This window comes from Carassius carassius, chromosome 13 (genome assembly GCF_963082965.1).
Source record: "Carassius carassius chromosome 13, fCarCar2.1, whole genome shotgun sequence".
In the NCBI taxonomy this organism is placed as follows: domain Eukaryota; kingdom Metazoa; phylum Chordata; class Actinopteri; order Cypriniformes; family Cyprinidae; genus Carassius; species Carassius carassius.
The window spans coordinates 21,167,425-21,174,047 of NC_081767.1; the positions used below are offsets into that span (position 1 = coordinate 21,167,425).

General features: G+C 36.6%; 1 long non-coding RNA gene across 2 annotated transcripts; it reads left to right on the top strand.

Annotated features, from left to right (window-relative positions):
• Nucleotides 1-4,662: 4,662 nt before the first annotated feature.
• LOC132156085 (uncharacterized) lies at nucleotides 4,663-5,812 on the top strand. 2 transcript variants are annotated; one of them, XR_009437380.1, is made up of 2 exons: nucleotides 4,663-4,713; nucleotides 5,558-5,812. It is a non-coding gene; the product is annotated as an uncharacterized LOC132156085 (long non-coding RNA). The 2 variants fall into 2 exon arrangements; XR_009437381.1 differs by lacking the exon at nucleotides 4,663-4,713 and adding an exon at nucleotides 4,809-4,848.
• Nucleotides 5,813-6,623: the final 811 nt, after the last annotated feature.

The window sequence follows — 6,623 nt, forward strand, 5'->3', positions numbered from 1 at the left end:
TCAAGTCGGGGAGACTGTCTAGTCATATTAAGTCTCATAAATTACTTCTGACATGTCTGCCAATGGATGCTGTGCTTTCAGGTCAATGTCAAATATAAAACTCTTTTTTTGCACTGGATGCCTTTTAATTGACATTTAATAGTTATCTAAATTGATATTTAAAAAATGCCTTAAGTGACAACATACATTATGTCCTTAACAGCAAGTTTATCTGCCTGGCTGACAGAGAGCTGACAGGGCTCTAAGTCTGATGGAGAACCTGGTTGACTTTGCCCTTCCTGTATCCTCAGCTAAGACAGGTATTCTGATCTTCTTATATGCTTATTGTAACCCTTTTATTCCTACAGCATACAGCTGTGTGTGTGTGTATATATATATATATTGTAGATTCACACTGAAGGTATCAAAACTATGAATTAACACATTAACACTATGAATTAACACATGTGGAATTATATATGGAATTATATACATAACAAAAAAGTGTGAAACAACTTATATTATGTCATATTCTAGGTTCTTTAGCTACCTTTTGCTTTGATTACTGCTTTGCACACTCGCCATTCTCTTGATGAGCTTCGCGAGGTAGTCACCTGAAATGGTCTTCCAACAGTCTTGAAGGAGTTCCCCGAGAGATGCTTAGCACTTGTTGACCCTTTTGCCTTCTGTCTGCGGTCCAGCTCACCCCTAAACCATCTCGATTGGGTTCAGGTCCGGTGACTGTGGAGGCCAGGTCATCTGGCGCAGCACCCCATCACTCTCCTTCTTGGTCAAATAGCCCTTGATGCCTTCAGTGTGACTTCAGTGATGCCTTTTGGTCTGTACTGTATATATATATATATATATATATATATATATATATATATATATATATATATATATATATAAATTTTCTTTCTTTTTTTTTTTTGTGAACGTTCATTAGTTTCTCCGTTTGTATTGCTTGGATAATAACAAATAAATATCAAATAAATGCAGTGTTGCTTCAGCAAAATGCAGGTGCTTTTAAAGCTGGACACTAGATGTCGCTAAAACATCATTGTTAAAGTGATGAAGTCCTGAAATGTGATAGGTCCATAATAATTTTGTCAAATTTAACTACATTGCGTTCACCCTCATTTCTCGCTCAATTGTTATGCCATGACTAGTTTATAGATGCTCATTTACACTCAATGCGAAAATCATAATTACTAATCTGCAAAATGATGACATACCAAATGATAATTATAAGATGAAACATGAATGACAAAAAATAATAATCCTGACATAAAAGTATTTTTTTTAATTACGACTCTTATACCATAATTACAGCTTATATCGATTTATACAATTACAACGTCATAATTTCAAACAAAAATAAAAATGTCATCATTATGACTTTTTGTAATATACACTTATATAAATATTACTTTGTCATAATTTTGACTTTTTGTCTTATAATTGACTTATCTCTTGGCTTGCTTTTAATGTAATAATTATGACCTTTTTATGTCATAATTACTTAAGTATTTCATACATTTATAAGTATAACTTTGTCGGAATTTGGGCTTTTTATCAGAATCAGAAATAGAATCAGAAAGAGCTTTATTGCCAAGTTTGTTTACAAACAAAAGGAATTTGTCTTGGAGTCAGGAGCTTTCAGTACATAATGCAGAAATACATATAATTTAATGTGGTAATGAAGTGAAATAAAACACTAATAATAAAGATATAAGACAATAAATATAATACAGGTCCTTCTCAAAAATTAGCATATTGTGATAAAGTTCATTATTTTCCATAATGTAATGATAAAAATTAAACGTTCATATATTTTAGATTCATTGCACACCAACTGAAATATTTCAGGTCTTTTATTGTTTTAATACTGATGATTTTGGCATACAGCTCATGAAAACCCAAAATTCCTATCTCAAAAAATTTGCATATTTCATCCGACCAATAAAAGAAAAGTGTTTTTAATACAAAAAAAGTCAACCTTCAAATAATTATGTTCAGTTATGCACTCAATACTTGGTCGGGAATCCTTTTGCAGAAATGACTGCTTCAATGCAGCATGGCATGGAGGCAATCAGCCTGTGGCACTGCTGAGGTGTTATGGAGGCCCAGGATGCTTCGATAGCGGCCTTAAGCTCATCCAGGGTGTTGGGTCTTGCGTCTCTCAACTTTCACTTCACAATATCCCACAGATTCTCTATGGGGTTCACGTCAGGAGAGTTGGCAGGCCAATTGAGCACAGTAATACCATGGTCAGTAAACCATTTACCAGAGGTTTTGGCACTGTGAGCAGGTGCCAGGTCGTGCTGAAAATGAAATCTTCATCTCCATAAAGCTTTTCAGCAGATGGAAGCATGAAGTGCTCCAAAATCTCCTGATAGCTAGCTGCATTGACCCTGCCCTTGATAAAACACAGTGGACCAACACCAGCAGCTGACATGGAACCCCAGACCATCACTGACTGTGGGTACTTGACACTGGATTTCAGGCATTTTGGCATTTCCTTCTCCCCAGTCTTCCTCCAGACTCTGGCACCTTGATTGCCGAATGACATGCAAAATTTGCTTTCATCCGAAAAAAGTACTTTGGACCACTGAGCAACAGTCCAGTGCTGCTTCTCTGTAGCCCAAAGTGGCTTGACCTGGGGAATGCGGCACCTGTAGCCCATTGGTGACTCTGGATGTTTCTACTCCACAGTCCACTGCTTCCGCAGGTCCCCCAAGGTCTGGAATCGGTCCTTCTCCACAATCTTCCTCAGGGTCCGGTCACCTCTTCTCGTTGTGCAGCGTTTTTTTGCCACACTTTTTCCTTCCCACAGACTTCCCAATGAGGTGCCTTGATACAGCACTCTGGGAACAGCCTATTCGTTCAGAAATTTCTTTCTGTGTCTTACCCTCTTGAAGGTGTCAATAATGGCCTTCTGGACAGCAGTCAGGTCGGCAGTCTTACCCATGATTGCGGTTTTCAGTAATGAACCAGGCTGGGAGTTTTTAAAAGCCTCAGGAATCTTTTGCAGGTGTTTAGAGTTAATTAGTTGATTCAGATGATTAGGTTAATAGCTCGTTTAGAGAACCTTTTCATGATATGCTAATTTTTTGAGACAGGAATTTTGGGTTTTCATGAGCTGTATGCCAAAATCATCAGTATTAAAACAATAAAAGACCTGAAATATTTCAGTTGGTGTGCAATGAATCTAAAATATATGAAAGTTTAATTTTTATCATTACATTATGGAAAATAATGAACTTTATCACAATATGCAAATTTTTTGAGAAGGACCTGTATGTTAATAAAATATAGACAAAAATAAAATATCAATAGACAGAATGTGTGTATATGTGTTACTTACAGATAAAAAGTTTTGATAAATTATTTACAGATGTACAGTCCTGAGATGTGTTATGTATTGTTCAGGTGAAATATGACCTGGGGGAAAAGCTGTTCTTATGTCTGACTGTTTTGATGCTCAGTTCTCTGTAGCGCCAGCCAGAGGGTAACAGTAAAAAGAGAAAGAGTGCTATGTGTGAGAGGTCCAGAGTGATTTTTCATGCCCTTTTCCTCACTCTGGAGGTATAAAGTAATAATAATCCAATAATCCTCTCAGCAGTCCTGAATGTATAGTTGTAGTCTCCTGTAGTCTACCTAATTGGGCCTTTTTTACTATAGGACACTCTAAAAAACGCTGGGTTGTTTTTTCAACCCAAATGCTGGGTTGAGGCCATTGGATAGGACTTTGGGAGGTTTTAACCCAAGTTTGAGTTGAAAATTGGTCTCCTGGGGCTGGGTTGAGAACGCGGACGTGAAGGAGAGCACGCACGTCACGTCAAGATCGTACGTCTCCAGGACGAGCAGCCGCCATTTTCTCAGAGTGAAAGAAGCGAGAAGTGAGTGAAAGACTATGGTAAGTAAAAATATTCAGAATGTAAAGTTATCGTTTATTGTTTACCCGGTTGTATGAAAGGCGGAAACAAAGGAGCTTAACGTTATATTTTTTTTTTTTAAACGGACACGGTTTTCGCCTCAGACACGGAGTTCTTAACGGCCTCATTTAACGTTACTGAACGGAAGAGGTACTTTTAATATAACGTCCGTGAATGTATTTTGTCATATTTACATAAGATTTTACATTATCTGTACTTTTTGAGGCGTTAATAGATGTCATGGTCATGGTTACACTCATGTTAATTTGTCTTTTTTTTCGCAATTAAACTGAATATATGTTTGTCTCCTAAAGGAAACGGCATTGTGTAGTAAAGACTAGCATAATTATTTTGAGGCTGTTGAAGTGGTAGCTGTTAAAAGTATGTTTTACATGTAATATTTCAGACTTGTCGAGCTCGTGTCTTCATTGTGTCTGCACCGAGAGTTAAAGACACAGAAGCTGTTTGTGTGAGGAGTCTCAGACTGTGAGACTTCTGAAGAGAGGGACAGACGGGTTGAAGGAGTGTAAACTTCAGAATAACATCAAGTTATCTTTATTTTTACTAAGACTAAAATAAACTTTGGAGTTGAGGACACACAAGTCTGCTTGTGTGAGGAGGAGGAGATTTTCTCAGCTTCTTTGGAAGACAGGGAAAGATAGTTTAAGGCAAGTAAACTTCATAATTTCATGTTATCAGTTTTTTTTTTACTAAGAGTAAAATAATGCTTGTTTTTTGTTTTTGTAGATGTTAAAAGCAAGAGACATGGGAGAGCATAATTCTTTTGAGATTTTATGTAAGTTATTTTTAGAAAATAAATGTTTCTGTTGTCTCCTGTCGGTTTACTTCACATTTTGATGCAACAACAGTATGATTACATGCTCATTTCATTAATTTGGAGAGTCATCATTCTTGGTCTTCCCTCTTAAAAGTAAGGTTCACACAAAAAAATCATTTACTTGCCCTCATGTCATTCCAAACCTATAAGACTTGAATATGTTGGAATGAATTTATTTTTCATTTTATCATAATTTTGTTAATCCATTTATAGTCTAGATAATCAGTATTTTCAAGCCTCCTAAATACAGAGTTATTGTAGAAGTAATTCATTCCGATATTTACAGTACATATGAATAAATCTTAAATTATACGATAGCAAACATGTATGTAAAAAAAAAAATACTGGTCTCCCAGAATAGCAATGGAGGACACAAATTAAGAGAATATTAAATATATTTATTCGTTTTCCAAAAATGAGCAGAGTTTGTATGGGTCTGGAACAACATGAGGGAGGGTAAATTATGACCATTTTTATTATTTGGTGAACTAACCGTTTGAAGAGCAGCCCTCCACGTACATGAACATTAGTGAGGTATGTGAATGTCATGTCTGTTTTAATGTTTCAGTAAAGAAGCTTTCTGAAAGCAATATTTATTCAAACAATATTCCATGCCCTCACACTAGTGCTGCCATTATAGCACTCTAGAGCGCTGTGATAGACAGACATTACACAACCACACAAAGTCTTGAAACTTTAACACAGATTATTTACCTGTCCTCACGGATGTGAATACACCTCTACCTGAAAATGGATAGTTTAATTAAATGTTTTATTTTTTCAAATGTGTTTCTCTTTTTAGGCCACTGATGAAGAACATGTGGTGACTGGGATGAATGCTGGTCAGAGAGGAGAATCTTCTTTCCCCTAAACGGATGTAGAAGTGGTTTTAAAGGGGGACGTTGCCCTGGATGATGATGAAGATGTCACATGTGCTGATGGGGCTTCTTCATGACTACATCAATTATGCTAAAGAGATCATGAAAGTTGACAGTGAAGCATGATCTGTATTCATGGACTATGAAACAAACTGTAAGTGCATCACTTGTAAAAACAATGTTAAATGCTTTTTCTTTCGTGTTTAGTAGAAGAGTTTACACTCTGTCATTCATACACATGCTCACATTCTTTCACACACACACACACACACACATACACACACACACACACATGCGTCTGTTAAATGTTATAATATCAGAGTTAATGTTGTGGTTTATTTGTGTACTGTCATGCCAGAATAGTTGGTAAAGAACCTAACTAATTGTAAATTTATTGTATAATAGCGTTTTTGTATATTTTTATACAATATATAAAAACAAGACAGAACTGCTTGTGATTCCAGCAAACCCATCGTTTCATCACAATTTCACCATCAAGTTAGGCACATCAACCATAACTCCTTCAAAAACAGCTAGAAGCCTTGGAGTTATGATTGATGATCAGCTGACTTTCTCAGACCACATTGCTAAAACTGTCCGATCCTGCAGATTTGCTTTATTCAACATCAAGAAGATCAAGCCCTTTCTTTCGGAACATGCTGCACAACTCCTTGTTCAAGCTCTTGTTCTGTCCAGGCTGGACTATTGCAATGCCCTCTTGGCAGGTCTTCCAGCCAATTGTATCAAACCTTTACAATTAATTCAGAACGCGGCAGCAAGATTAATTTTTAATGAGCCAAAAAGAATACATGTCACACCTCTGTTTATCAATTTGCACTGGCTTCCAATAGCTGCTCGCATAAAATTCAAGGCACTGATGTTTGCCTTCAAAACTACCACTGGCTCTGCACCCATTTACCTAAATTTGTTACTTCAGACTTATGTACCCTCTAGAAGCTTGCGTTCTGCAAGTGAACGTCGCATGATTGT